This window comes from Oryctolagus cuniculus, chromosome X, assembly GCF_964237555.1.
Source record: "Oryctolagus cuniculus chromosome X, mOryCun1.1, whole genome shotgun sequence".
Classification (NCBI taxonomy): Eukaryota; Metazoa; Chordata; class Mammalia; order Lagomorpha; family Leporidae; genus Oryctolagus; species Oryctolagus cuniculus.
In genome coordinates this window covers 32838894-32853765 of record NC_091453.1, presented here as the reverse complement: position 1 = coordinate 32853765, position 14872 = coordinate 32838894, and the positions used below count along the sequence as shown (strand labels likewise).

At 44.8% G+C, this 14872-nt stretch overlaps 1 long non-coding RNA gene across 1 annotated transcript; it reads right to left on the bottom strand.

The window, feature by feature from the left end:
- Positions 1–211: 211 nt before the first annotated feature.
- On the bottom strand, positions 212–12215 carry LOC103345074 (uncharacterized). The gene is made up of 3 exons (XR_519495.4): positions 11916–12215; positions 9219–9406; positions 212–1309 (listed from the first exon to the last, which is right to left on the bottom strand). It is a non-coding gene; the product is annotated as an uncharacterized lncRNA (long non-coding RNA).
- Between the last annotated feature and the right edge of the window lie 2657 nt (positions 12216–14872).

Below are 14872 nucleotides of genomic sequence, written 5' to 3'. Positions count from 1 at the left end.
GATATTTCCTACTCTAATACACCCCTCAGATTCCCATACTGCTTTCCATAGGAGCAAACCTTTTGTAGGCCAGTTCTCCATTGCCCTTCCAGGCCATTAGCAACTATCCATCCATGCATCATTAAAAAGCCAAACACAAGGACTTTTAATATTGGTCAACTCTTCCTTCACTGCTAGGAACAGACAGCAAGCAATTCAGCCGACTCACTGATTTGTTTTTACCTTCTTTAATAATAGTGGTAGCTTTCAAAACAGGATGTTGTCTGCTCACCTTTGAACTGACATCCACAATCCATGCAGCTTTGTCGATCAGAGGAAAGCTAGGGCACTATCCAAGTGACGTTTTATGTGGATAAGCTAAGTCTCTGCCTTACACTGGTGGCATATTGTGTAAATCATTTCCATTTTATTAGAGAACTCTTCTGAGTGCTGCCCTCCTCATTAGAACATTTCTCCATCACCCAAGACATGATAGATATTTTAGGTTTCAAAATTATTTTATGTCCTTCAATGATAGGGATTTTCAATTCATTTCCAATAGCTGTAATTGCCCCTCAAATAGAAATTCTTTAGTCCAAAGTCCCAATAGTTACCACTGGGAGGCGCTCACCTGCTTTTGCCATAAGCCCCTGTTCTATGCTCCACATAGGGTTACATAGCACAGAGAATTAGTCTAAAGCAGCATTCCTCTTCTGTACTACATGGCCTTATCATTGGTTTCCATCTAGCATGTCCAAGTAATATTGCCTGAAGGGTAATGTTACAAAGCTAGGGAGAGAAACATTCCACAGTTAGATACAGTGGCCATCTCTAATATAATCAGGTAAAAGATATACAACCACTTCACATAAGTCTTACTCATACAAATTCCCCAAACTTTCACTTTAATCCCATCAACTCTTATATTCCTATGCAAAGGCTCCATTAAAATTTCATCAAGGATCTGGTTTTACAATAGTGGTCAGGGGAAGTGTTCCCCAATCAGCCACAATATTCATCACTATAAAACATTCAGGTAGGCCGGTGCCACGGCTCACTTGGCTAATCCTCCACCTGCAGCGCCGGCACCCCACGTTCTAGTCCCAGTTGGGGCACCGGATTCTGTCCCGGTTGCTCCTCTTCCAGTCCAGCTCTCTGCTGTGGCCCAGGAAGGCAGTGGAGGACGGCCCAAGCACCAGCATGGGAGACCAGGAGGAAGCACCTGGCTCCTGGCTTCAGATCGGCGTAGCTCCGGCAGTGGCGGCCATTTGGGGGGTGAACCCACAGAAGGAAGACTTTTCTCTCTGTCTCTTGCTCTCACTGTCTAACTCTGTCAAATAAAAAAAAAAACATTCAGGTAGGGGTGGGCATTTGGTACAGAGATTAAGTCACTACTTGGGACACTCACATCCCATAGCAGCATGTCTGGTTCGAGTCCTGGCTACTCCACTTCCAATCCAACTTCCTGCTAATGTGCCTGCAACAAACCTGATAATAGGTCAAGTACTTGGGTCCCTGACACCCATGGGAAACCCAGTTTGAGTACCAGACTCTTGGCTTCAGCCTGGCCCAGCCCTGGCTGTTGAGGGCATTTGGAGAATAAACCCACAAATGGAAATACTCTCTCTCTCCCTTTCAAATAAAATGAAAGCAAATATTTACAACACATTCAGGTAAAGTCTAAACATTCCAATTTTTATCCAAATGTACACTTTAATTTTAACAACCTTTATATTCCTACATTCTTCCAATCTAATTGTAGCCCATGTTAGGACTTCCCCAGGGGATTTTGCTACCTCAGTACAAGAGGCCCACAAGTCAAGAAGTATAAGACACTTCCTTCTCCACCCATTTCACCCACTTAAGTACATATGATTTGAGTCCCCATTGAGGAGTAGGTAAGGAAGCCTTACCCTCGGGTTGGTTTTTAATCTTGATTAATCTGCCTAATACCCCAGGTAGTTGATGGTGAGGTTCTCATTACAATATTTTCCTTCCACCTTTTTTTTTTTATTTCAGAGAGAGAGAGAAACACAGAGTTCCATCCCAAATTTCCACAATAGCAGAGATTGGACCAGGGCTGAAGCTGGGAGCCAGGAACCCGGTCCAGGTCTCCCACATGATTGACAGGAAAGAGTCTGCATTAGAAGGAAGCTGGAATCGGATCTAGGGCTGGGAATTGTACCCAGGCCCTTTGATATGGGATGCAGGCACCTTAACCACTAGGCCAAATGCCTGCCCCTCTTCCAGCTTTTTAATTTTCTCCAAACTGTGATAAATAGAGCAGAGTTGTTTGGGGCACTTTAACATCTGGGGACCAGCAGGGAGTCCCTTTGGACTCCGTTCCATAGTGCTATTTACCCCGTCAACCTCCATTTTATTCATCCCTTTTCTTTTTTTTTTTTCTTTTTATTTGAGAAATAAGAGAGAATGTTCTCATCTGCTGGTTCACTTCCCAACTGCCCGCAATGGCAGAGTTGGGAAAGACAGGGTTGAAGTTAGAAGCTGGGAACTTAGTCCAGGTCTCCCATTGAGTGGCAGGAACCTAATTACTTGACCCATCACCACTGCCCCCCAGAGTCTGCAGTGGCAGGAAGCTGGAGTCAGGAGGTACTCTGATATGGAACAAGGGATCTTAACCAACATCCTAACCACTAGGCTAAATGACTTCCCTCACTTTATTTATTCATTCATTTATTAAGGATTTATTTAGGTATTTGAAAGACAGAGTAACAGAGAAAGGGAGAGACAGAGAGTGAAAGGGACCTTCCATCAGCTGGTTCACTCTTCAAATGGCTGCAGTGGCCACAGCTGGGCCAGGCCAAAGCCAAGAGATTAGAACTCCATCTGGATCTCCCACATTGGTGGCAGAGGTCAAAGCACGTGGGCTATATTCCACTTCCATTAGCAAAGAGCTGGATTGGAAGTGGAGCAGACAGAATTCAGATAAGCACTCATATGGGATGCTAGCATTGCAGGCAGCAGCTTGACCTGCTGAACCAAGACACTCACCCCCATCTCATTTATTAATAACCAATTAAAGATTTTTATTTTGCTGATAGACTTGACTCTCCTCTCTGCTTTTTCTCATTTTCTTGTTAATTAACTTAATGTTTTTATTGGCATATTAGGACCAATGAGGGGAAGCTGATACAGCAAATTCAAAAAGGACAGTTGCTATATTTTATAGCCATAAGGTTACAGGGGGTAGCCACGCAAAAGGGCCCATCTTAACCATAGCATTTACCATGAGCTGGGTGATGGGTACATTTAGAAAATAACACAATTATCATAAAACCAATCCTAAAGGGCTTGCAAGCAAAGAATATCAGCTGTTTCATGTTGTGTGCTCCACTTGGGCATTTTTTTTAAAGATCCATTCATTTATTTGAGAGGCAGAGCTACAGACAGAAAGAGGGAGAGACAGAAAGAAAAGTCTTCCATCTACTGGTTCACTCCCCAGATGGCCGCAATAGCCGGAGCTGGGAGGATCAAAAGTCAGGAGCCAGGAGCTTCTCCTAGGTCTCCCATGTGAGTGCAGTGGCCCAAGCACTTGGGCCACCTTCCACTGCCTTCCCAGGCCACAGCAGAGTTGGATTGGAAGAAGAGGAGCCAGGACTCAAACTGGTGCCCACATGGGATACCAGCACTGCAGGCAAAGGCTTAACCTACTGTGCCACAGTACCAGCACCTCCATTTGGCATTTGTAGGGAGAGTTGGACAGTCCCCCTACTCATGATAAACAGACCTTACAAAGTGGCTGTAATTGAATCCACCAGGCTGGCTTCTCCCTCATGAATAACTTCTTGCATGCCTGGATCACATATAGCCATCTGTGATTGCTCAGCAGTGAGCTGTGGGTCCTGTTGCAAGCTAAATATGGTCTTGCACTCTGTAGCATTCCAAACCAAAGGTACTGCCCCTAAAGTAGTTACTCTCACAATCTACTTTAGTAAAACTTCTTCAGAAAGCTGGCCATTCCAAGCTACAAAGTGAGACAGCTCCTTCACACTTTATGGCCCGTTTTCCTTGAAGTCTCCACTTTGCCTCCCCCCAAGGTGAGCTACTTTCTTGGTGGCTAGAGTTCTTAGAGGTACCGTCTGTTGTCCCAACATGATCTTTCCATTTAGAAGTGACTATGAGGGGCCGGTGATGTGGTGTAGCAGGTAAAGCCGCCGCCTGCAATACCAGCATCCCATATGGGCGCCGGTTCGAATCCCGGGTGCTCCATTTCCAATCCAGCTCTCTGCTATGGCCTGGGAAAGCAGTGGAAGATAGCCCAAGTTCTTGGGCCCCTGCACCTGCCTAGGAGACCCAGAAGAGGCTCCTGGCTCCTGGCTTCGGATCAGTGCAGCTCTGGCCATTGTGGCCATTTGGGGAATGAACCAGCGGATGGAAGACCTCTCTCTCTCTCTCTCTCTCTCTGCCTCTCCTTCTCTAAACAAATAAATCTTTAAAAAAAAAGAGAGAGAGAGAGAGAGCTTACTTTGAGGAAAAAAAAGAAAGTGAGGCTGGTAGTTAAGGCTTCAGCTCGCCAAAATGTAAGCTTAGTCCAGCAATAAGATCCAACCCAGAGCCCTCTTTCACTTTTTTATTTTAGCTATTACAGATAGCAATAACCAAGAGATGGTGTCTCCTGCATTTTTCTTACTAGTTTGCATTTCCTTATGCATCCAGCAAACCAACTTCCCAGAGGGTGGATCCACCTCTGAATTCCACAGGTAACTTTCACCTTTAGTAACAGATTCCAGCACAGCTGCTGTGCCATACCATACCATAAACGACCACATGGCCTCTTTAACCAAATTCTGCAGTAGGTCTCATCTTTGGCCTGACAAATCCAGTTTTAGCAAAAATCCCACTAAACCAGTTTAGAGAGAATTTCCCACCCAATGAAGTTTCTCTTCTCCTACCCTTGATAATTTAACCAAATTCCTTTTCCCCCTTCCTTGACAACCAACCAAGGTCCCCTAAGGATTTCTCCATCCACCCATTCACCCTGCCCCTTGTCCTTGTTGTGCATGGAGTGGAGTTCAACGTCTCTTCCCTACTCCAAAAGTCTTGAATAAAGTCTTCCTGTTTTTTGTTTGTTTGTTTGTTTTGTTTTGTTTTGACAGGCAGAGTGGACAGTGAGAGAGAGAGACAGAGAGAAAGGTCATCCTTTTGCCGTTGGTTCACCCTCCAATGGCCGCTGTGGCCAGCGCGATGCAGCCGATCCGAAGGCAGGAGCCAGGTGCTTCTCCTGGTCTCCCATGGGGTACAGGGCCCAAGCACTTGGGCCATCCTCCACTGCACTCCCTGGCCACAGCAGAGAGCTGGCCTGGAAGGGGGGCAACCGGGACAGAATCCGACGCCCTGACTGGGACTAGAACCCGGGGTGCCGGCACTGCTAGGTGGAGGATTAGTCTAGTGAGTTGCGGCGCTGGCCCCTGGCTGTTTTTAACAAGGGCTTGCTCAATTCCTCTTTGACATCATTCCTACTTTTTCATTTATTTTCTTCCCAAACCATGTTTCCATGGTTCAGAGTGCTGACACTACCCAACCTTAAGACAGCATGGTGTATTAAAAGAATAGAAAAATAGACCAGTGCAACAGAGAAGAGAGCCTAAGGAATAGGTCCATACAAACATAGTCAACTGAAGCAATTCAGCGAAGAAACAAGAGCCCTCGCAACGAATGGTGCTCGGAAAACTGGGCATCCATATGCAAAAAAAAAAAAAATGAATCTACTAGTCAGTATATGTTTCACAGAAATTAACTCAAATGGATTGTACAGCCACATACATAATAAAAAACTATAAGGGGCTGACACGGTGGCATAGCGGGTAAAGGCACCTCCTGCAGTGCTAGCATCCCATATGGGCGCCAGTTCGAGTCCCAGCTGTTTCACTTCCGTTGCAGCTCTCTGCTATGGCCTGGGAAAGCAGTAGAAGGTGGCCCAAGTCCTTGGGCCCCTGCACCCGTGTGGGAGGACCTGGAAGAAGCTCCTGGCTCCTGCTTTTGGATTAGCGCAGTTCCTACCATTGTGGCCAATTGGGGAATGAACCAGTGCATGGAAGATCTCTCTCTCTCTCTGCCTCTGCCTCTGTGTAACTCTATCTATCAAATAAATAAGTAAATCTTTAAATATATACATATATATAACTATAAAATATCTAGAAGATATCAAAGAAGAAAATCTAAGTTTGGCACTGAGCTTTAAAATATAGTACCAAAAGTATTATCCATGAGAGAAAAAATTGATGTTAGACTTAACTAAAATTAAAAATTTGTGTTCTGTGACAGATACTGTTAAGAGAATGAAGAGATAAGGCATATATTGAAAGAAAATATTTGCATAACGCTGATCTGATAAAGGACTTGAATCAAAAATATACAAAGAACTTTTTAAAATTTATTTGACAGGTAGAGTTATAGACAGTGAGACAGAGAGACAGAGAGAAAGGTCTTCCTTCCGTTGTTTCACTCCCAAAATGGCCGCTACAGCCGGCGCTGCACTGATCTGAAGTCAGGAGCCAGGTGCTTCCTCCTGGTCTCCCATGCGGGCGCAGGGGCCCAAGGACTTGGGCCATCCTCCACTGCACTCCCGGGCCAAGCAGAGAACTGGACTGGAAGAGGAGCAACTGGGACTAGAACCTGGTGCCCATATGGGATGCTGGCACCGCAGGCGGAGGATTAACCAAGTGAGCCACAGCACCGGCCCCACAAAGAACTCTTAAAACTCAACAATGGAGCCAGTATCTTGGCATAGCAGGTTAGGCAGCCGCCTGAGACACCAGCATCCCATATGGGCATCAGTTTGAGACCCAGTTGCTTCACTTCCAATCCAGCTCCCTGCGACTGCATCTGGCAAAGCAGTGGAGGATGGCCCAAGTCCTTGGGCCCTTCCCCCACGTGGGAGACCTGGAGGAAGCTCCTGGCTCCTGGCTTCGGATCGGTGCAGCTCTGGCCATTGCAGCCAATTGGGGAGTGAACCATCGGATGAAAAACCTCTCTCTCTCTCTGCCTCTCCTCTCTGTGTAACTCTGACTCTCAAATAAAATAAATAAATCTTTAAAAAAAAAAAAGAATAGTAAAAATCCAAAAGACTGACAATACTGGATGCTGGTGAGGATGTGGAGCAAAAGGAGTTCTCATTCATTGCCCATGGGAATTCAAAATGGTTAAAAAAAAAAATGGAAGACAGTTTTTGGCAGTTGCTTACAAAGCTAAAATAGTCCTCATATGACTTAGCAATTGCATTCCTAGTTATTTGCCAAATTGAGTTGGAAATTTATGTCCACACAAAAACCTGCATGGGAATGTTCACAGCAACTTTATTCATAATCATCAAAGCCCAGAAACAATCAAGATGGCCTTCTGTGGGTGAATGGAGAAGCACACCGGTACATGCATACCATGGAGTATTATTCAGTGATGAAAGAATGAACTATCAAACCACAAAGAGATCTGGAGGGATCTTCAATGCAAATTGATATGCAAAAAACAGCCAGCCTGAAAAGGTTACATGCTGTATTATTCCAAGTATACTACATTTTAGAAAAGGCAAAACAATAAAAACAGTTAAAAAGAGGCTTGCTCTGTGGCACAGCAGGTAAAGCCACTGCCTGCAGTGCCGGCATCCCATATGGGCACTGGTTCAAGACCCGGCTGCTCTACTTCCAATCCAGCTCTCTGCTATGGCCTGGGAAAGCAGTAGAAGATGGCCCAGGTCCTTGGACCCCTGCACCTGAGTGGGAGACCTGGAAGAAGCTCCTGGCTCCTGGCTTCAGATTGGCGCAGCTCCAGCCATTGCAGCCATCTGGGAGAGTAAACCAGAGGATGGAAAATTCTCTCTCTCTCTATCTCTCTCTGCCTCTCCTTCTCTCTGTGTGTAACTCTGACTTTCAAGTAAATAAATAAAAAAATAACTTTATAAAAACAGTTTAAAAGAGTGGTTACAAGAGGTTCTGGTGGAGAGCAGGGAAAAGTGAATGGCTGGAGCACAGGCAAAACTGTTCTTTATGAAACTGTAATCGTGTTCACACGGCATTATGCACTTGTCAAAACCCAGAGAATGAACAACAGGAAAGAGTGAACTTACTGTAAACTGTAGGCTGTCATTAGTAAGGCCCTATCACGATGGGTTCACTTAATTGTAATGTACACATTAGGGCAACTTGTGAACAATAGGGAAACTGCCAGAGGTGGAAGGGGAGAAGGGTACATGGAACTATGTGTACCACCTTCTCAATTTTTCTGTAAATCTACAACCGTAGTAAAGAGAACTAAATCTACTGAGTTTATTCTAAATGCACCTTAGCATACAATCCAGCACCTGCACTCATGAGCATTGATTTCGTATAAAAACCTAACACAAGAATGGGCATTTGACTTAGCAGTTAAGATGCTTGCATCCCTCATTGGAGGATCTGGGTTCAATTCCCAGTGCTAGTTCTGAGTTCAACTTCTTGTCAGTGAAGACCCTGGGAGGCAGCAGTAATGGCTCAAAGAACTGGGTTCCTGCCACCCATGTGGGAGAACTGGATTGCGTTTCCATCTCCTAGCTCAAGCCCTGGCCCAGCCCCAGCTGTTGCAGGTGTTTAGAGAGTGAACAAGCAGATAGGAGCATGCTCGCGCTCTCTCTCTCTCTCTCTCTCTCGCTTGCTCGCTCTTGCTCTCTCTCTCTGTTTTCTCTCTGCCTCTAGAATTAAAAACAAACAACAACAACAATTACAAACTTTACACAATCATAGGTTCATAATAGCCAAAAACTAGAAACAAAGGAGGTTTTTTTTTTTTCAAACAGTGCATGTTTAAATATATTGTGGCATATCCATAGCATGGAATATGACTGAGTAACAAGAAGGAAGGATTTATTGATAAATGTAACAAACTGGATGGATCCAGAGAATTATGTTGAATGAAAAAAGCCACCCCCAAAGGGTTACATTTACTATATGATTCCATTTATCTAACATTCTTGAAATGACAAAATTATAGAATAAGAAAACAGATTAATGCTTGGAGTGGGGATGGAGCGAAGTGGTTTTGATTATTAAATGGCAACTCGTAGTGAGGAAAATACTCTTTAGGCCAATGTCTTGGTGATGATCTGGTACCCATGTTTTACAAGATGTGCCATTGTGGGGAAACTGGGCAAATGGTCCATTGCCTTTGGATCTACAAGTATCTCAAAATGAAAGCTAAAAAAGGAAAAAGAGAAAACAAATAGAAACAAGTACACACCTCCTCCTTACCTCAGTTGATCTGCCAGGTTCTCCTGGAATCACGGCTGGGAACCTCTGGGGTGATTTCCCATTAGCCGGCATGTTCACCCTAGGCCTCAGCCTACTCTCCAAAGCTAGAAAGGTGACTATATGCAGAAGATCCTGCAGCCTCTAGTACAGCGAAAGACTCAATGGCTCCACAGAGAGACCAAGAAATCCTAAAAGGACAGTATCCATGTCATCATTGTCGTTCCACATTCACCCCACAAAGTGCCATGCCCCCACTCTGAGTATCAGTCAGGGTGGATTATGGAAATGATCATAATATTTGGAGTCAAATTAATGAACTTGAGGTCCCTTAGTCCTGGGTGGCTCCACAGTGAATCACCCTACCAAGGCAAGCAAGCCATCAATTCCAGATTCAAGGCAGATGAGTCCCAGGGGAGGGTGGAACTGGGGCAGTGAATGGTGCTGAAGCCCCTGGGGACAGGCAGGGGTGGAACTGTCCCTAAAGGTCTGCTGGGCGACTGTGCAGGCAGGAAACCTGGTAAATATGAATGAAAAGAAATGGGTTGTCTCTTCTGCCATCTTCCGTTACTGTCCCATTTTAAAGTGAAAAATCCCACTTAAATTCTTCTTACAGAGAAGCTTTTTGCTTCTTTCCAGAAGAAGATGGTTCTACATTAATAATATTATTTATTATATCAATAAATGGGGGACATACTGTCATTACACCCCAAAAAAAGCATCTAACATAGGTCAGCAGCCATTAGATTAGGGAAGAAGTAGATAAATATCACAAAAATATTTAGGAAACATAGCCATGAAATACTATGCTAAAAAAGTAAAATGATGAAGCTGTTAACATTAAAATTAGTAAAAAGATGGGGGAGTCCACTAGAACTTGAAATTGGGCTGTGGCTCACACAGCAGGAGATGAAATAATCACTGTAACTATTGGAAAGAAATGAAAATGCAACTTTAATTGCCAAGATATGAATTTGTATCTAGAAATTCTACCAGATTCTGGTTAAAAACTACTAGCATTCATAGAGTAATCTTAAAATTTTATTTATTTGAGAGGCAGACAGAAAGGAAGATAAACAGAGATAAAGGGTTCTCACCGGCCAGTTTACTCTCCAAATGCCCACAACCACAGGGCTGGGAGTAGCCAAAGCCAGCATCTGGGCATTCAGTCCAGGTCTCCCACATGGGTGGCCGGAATCCAATCACTTGAGCCATCACTGCTGCCTCCCAGGAGCTGCATGAGCAGGAAGCTGGAGTTGGTAGCCAGAGCTGGGGATCAAACCCACGCACTCAGATAGGGGATGTGGTCATCTCTCAACAAGTTGGCTTAATGCCCACTCTTACAGGGTAATTTGATAAGGAGCTGGATACAAGATAAAATTATAAAAGTAGAGGGCCAGAGCTGTGGCGTACCGGGTAAAGCTGCCACCTGCAGTGCCAGCATCCCATATAGGCGCTCCACTTCCGATCAGGCTCTCTGCTGTGGCCTGGGAAAGCAGTGGAAGATGGCCCAAGTCCTTGGGCCCCTGCACCCACGTTGGAGACCTGGAAGAAGCTCCTGGCTCCTGCTTTTGGATTGGTGCAGCTCTGGCCATTGTGGCCGATTGGGGAGTGAACAGAGGATGGAAGACCTCTCTCTCTGTCTCAGCCTCTCTTTCTCTCTCTGTGTAACTCTGACTTTCAAATAAATAAATCTTTTAAAAAAAGTAATTTTTTCTCTATAGTAGCAATGAACAAATGGAAAAGAAGAAATGTATATTACAGATAGCAAAAAATATATCAAATGTATAAGAATCAATTTTTAAAGGAGCTAGACTTAAACGATTTAAAATAGTTACACAGAGAGACATACCATATCCTTGGTTAAGATTTATTAAATATCAACCCTTCTCAAAAGCATTATATAAAAGTGATTCAAGAATAAATAAGATTAAACATAGGAGAGGGAGGAGGAGGAGGGGTGGGATTGTATGTGGGAGGGCGGGTATGGTTGGAAGAACAACTACAATCCTAAAGTTGTACTTTTGAAATTCATATTCCTTAAAAAATAAATTTAAAAATTTTAAAAAGAAAAAAAAGATGAAACACAAAGCTGAACACTAATAAGATGGTGTATACAAAGTACTGTAGAACGCAGCTAAGAGATTCTTAAAGGGAAACGTATGTTCTTAAATGTATTTTTAACAAAGGAACGCTGAATATTAATGACTTAACATCCAGTTTTGGAAGCTAGAAAAAGAAAAGAATACGGATAAGAGTGAAAAATAAAGAAATCAAAAGAAAGGTACAACAGAGGTGATAGACAAAGGGAAAAGTTGTTTCTTTGGAAAGACGAATGAAATTAATAAGCCTCTGGGGAAACTGATGAAGGAAACATCTGATCACACACTCTAGAGCTGCGAGGAATCTAAAACCTGACTACCCCAGCGGCCCCAGTTCCTGACTCCCATTCACTAAATCCTTTAATTCCCCACCAACTGGCACCACAACCTGCCAATTTACCAACCCCAAAGCCAACAAAGCCATCACCTGAAAATCGCCTGAGCGACTGTCAGGCCATAGACCCTCGCTTTAGCGCTGCGCACCAAGACTTAAACAGTCTCTGAGGGCCACGTTTCCTGTCCTCACCCCTAACACTGCACTTCTAGGGTGTTGCTTTTCCACACAATTGTGAGGGCTGAGGGGTTGCAGTCTACTCACACTGAACAAGGTGCTGTTACGGATCCGCAAAGACTTTGGTCAAGAGCGGCGTTGTCAGGAGATGAACATGGCTGCGCCGGGACGTTTCTCCATGAAGGCCGCCATCTTGGTACTCATTCCGTACAGAGGGCTGTTCCACGGAAGGCTAACGAGGTGGGTGTGCAGTGACAGAAACCTTACTGAGGGCAAGTTTTCGCCAGAAGCTGATCTTTGGATCTGACTCTAGAGGTCTGGGCAAAGTTTACGGAAACAAAGTGGTGACCTGTGATCCTGAGGGTAAGGGGGTGTGTCTTCCAAAACAGACACCACGAGGCAAGGGGGGGAGGAGCTAAAATGGTACAATCCGCTCCTTGGCGACACCACTCCGAGGAGAAGAAGCCAGGTTAATCCAGGTGCGTCCCTCTTGGGCAATACCACCAGAGAAGAGGGGGAGGAGTCCGGGAGACAGACTCTCCCGACCTTCCCCCAGTATTACTATGGAGAAAGCTTGAATCCCCCTTAATTTCCATTACCCCTATAACCCGACTAAAATAACGATAGGAATAATAGGAATAATAGCCTTTGATATGGACCAGTAATGTTTTTCAGCAAATGATCAATAGAAAAATGCTTAGAAAACGTTATAACCATACTTGTAATGGAAATGCACCTCCAAGACAGGTTTCCAACTCGTGCTGTCAACCAGGTTGCAACCTCTTTTTTTTTTTCCTTTTCTTTTTCTTTTTCTTTAAAAGGCAAAGAGAGGGAGACAGGCAGAGAGATCTCCCATCCACTGGTTCACTCCCCAAATGCTGGTAACAGCCAAGGCTCGGCCAAGCCTAAGCCAAGAGCTGGAAACTCAGTCTGGATCTCCTACGTGGATGGCAGGGACCCAAGTATTTTAGCCATCGCCTGCTATATCCCAGGTTGCACATTAGCAGGAAGCTGGATTGGAAGTGGAGAAGCCCAACCGAAAAATGGACTCTCTAATAGGGGATGGTGGCGTCACAAGGAACATCTTAACTGCTGCACCAAACACCCACCCCCAGTGCAGCCTCTTAGTCTCTCCTAAATGAAAATTCAGGAGCTGCTACTGACTTGGGAAAGCAGAATTATGGATGCACTTTACCTGTTGGCAACACTCTGAATTCCTACACATTCTTCAAAATCTAGTCCGAATATTTTACTTCCAGGGAGATTTTTCTGACACAAGATGGAGGGTTCTTTTCCCTGCTGAAGGTGTTTCACATTCAGCAGGTGCACCCTGGCTTAGGCTGGGTATGGGCTGCTGGGTAACCTAAGGACATTTGAGTCCTCTCTAGACCTCAGCTTAACAATCTGGAGAGAGAGAGTACCAGCCTTTATTCCTCGCCTCCTGCAGGATTTATGAGTTGAATGGAAGACAAAAGAACATTTATGACAGTATTGCTGTAACACCCACACTTCTACAAATTTTCTAAAATTTGTGACTTCTGGTCAACATCTCAGACCCTTGATTGCTAACTCTTCCACCCTCGATGTTTGTGGTGTCTTAGGAGAGATACCCTCCACCTGCCTTAGTTCTTCTTTTAAAGATTTATGTATTTATTTGAAAGGCAGAGCTACAGAGAGGCAGAGGCAGAGAGAGACAGAGGTTTTCCACCCTCTGGTTCACTCCCCAAATGGCTGCAATGGCTGGAACTGGGCTGATCCAAAGTCAAAAACCAGGAGCCTCCTCTGGGTCTCCCATGCAGGTGCAGGGGCCCAAGGTCTTGGGCCATCTTCCACTGCTTTCCCAGGCTATAGCAGAAATCCAGATCAGATGTGGAGTAGCCGGGACATGAGATGCCAGCACTGCAGGCGGCAGCTTAATCCGCTACACAATATCGTCGGGCCCCCCTCCTTAGTTCTTGTGTAAGGTCTTTGGCTAGATCTAAGAACTCACTTAATATTAGAGCTGATTTATAAAAGCATTAAAGTTTTATTACATTTGCATGTATATAGGAATCAACACAAAGAATGAAGTCCAAAGAAATGACCAAAGTATGATGCTTTTTCATGTATATTTGAGAGACAGAGAGAAAGAGAGCTCCCATTCATTGATTCACTCTCCAAAACGCCCACAACAATCAGGGGTGGGCCAGGATGAAGCTAGGAGCCAAGAACCCAAACCAGGTCTGCCCCACGGGTGGCAGGAACCCAACTGCTTGAACTGTCACTACTATCTCCTAGAGTCGGCATTAAGAGGAAACTAGGGGGCCGGCGCTATGGCACAGTGGGTTAAAGCCGTGGCCTGCAGCACCAGCATCCCATATGGAGACTGGTTCAAGTCCTGGCTGCCCCACTTCCGATCCAGCTCTCTGCTGTGGCCTGGGAAAGCAGTAGAAGATGGCCCAAGTCGATGGGCCCCTGCACCCATGTGGGAGACCCAGAAGAAGCTCCTGGCTCCTGACTTTGGATTGGCACAGTTCCGGCCATTGCGGCCATCTGGGGAGTGAACCAGTGGATGGAAGACACCTCTCTCCCTCTCTCTCTCTCTCTCTCTCTCTCTCTCTCTCTGTGTTTGAAATAAATAAAACAAATCTTAAAAAAAAAAAAAAAGGAGGAAAGTGGAATCAGGAACCGGGAGCTAAACCCAACAGCCAATGTGAGAGGCGTGCATCCTAACCACTCGGCCAAATGCTCCTCCTCCCCTCTCAGAATTTTCAAAGAACAATACATTTGTGACAGAATCACAGGGCAATTGGACATCTGGTCTAGGATAGTAAATTCTACAGGTGTTACTAAAAAAAAAAAAAAAAGATATATTAGAAGAGGGGATGTAGAAGCTAGTGGAGGCCCAGAGTTGCTTCAGAGGGTTTGTTTATTCAGGTTCATTCATTGCAGCCCCAATTACCAGTCTCTGGTGGTCAAGTTTATTTTCTGGCCTTGGTATGGGAGACATCCATCCCAAAAGAATCTTTATGGCTTCCTCTCTGTAGGAAAATAGCCCTTTCCAA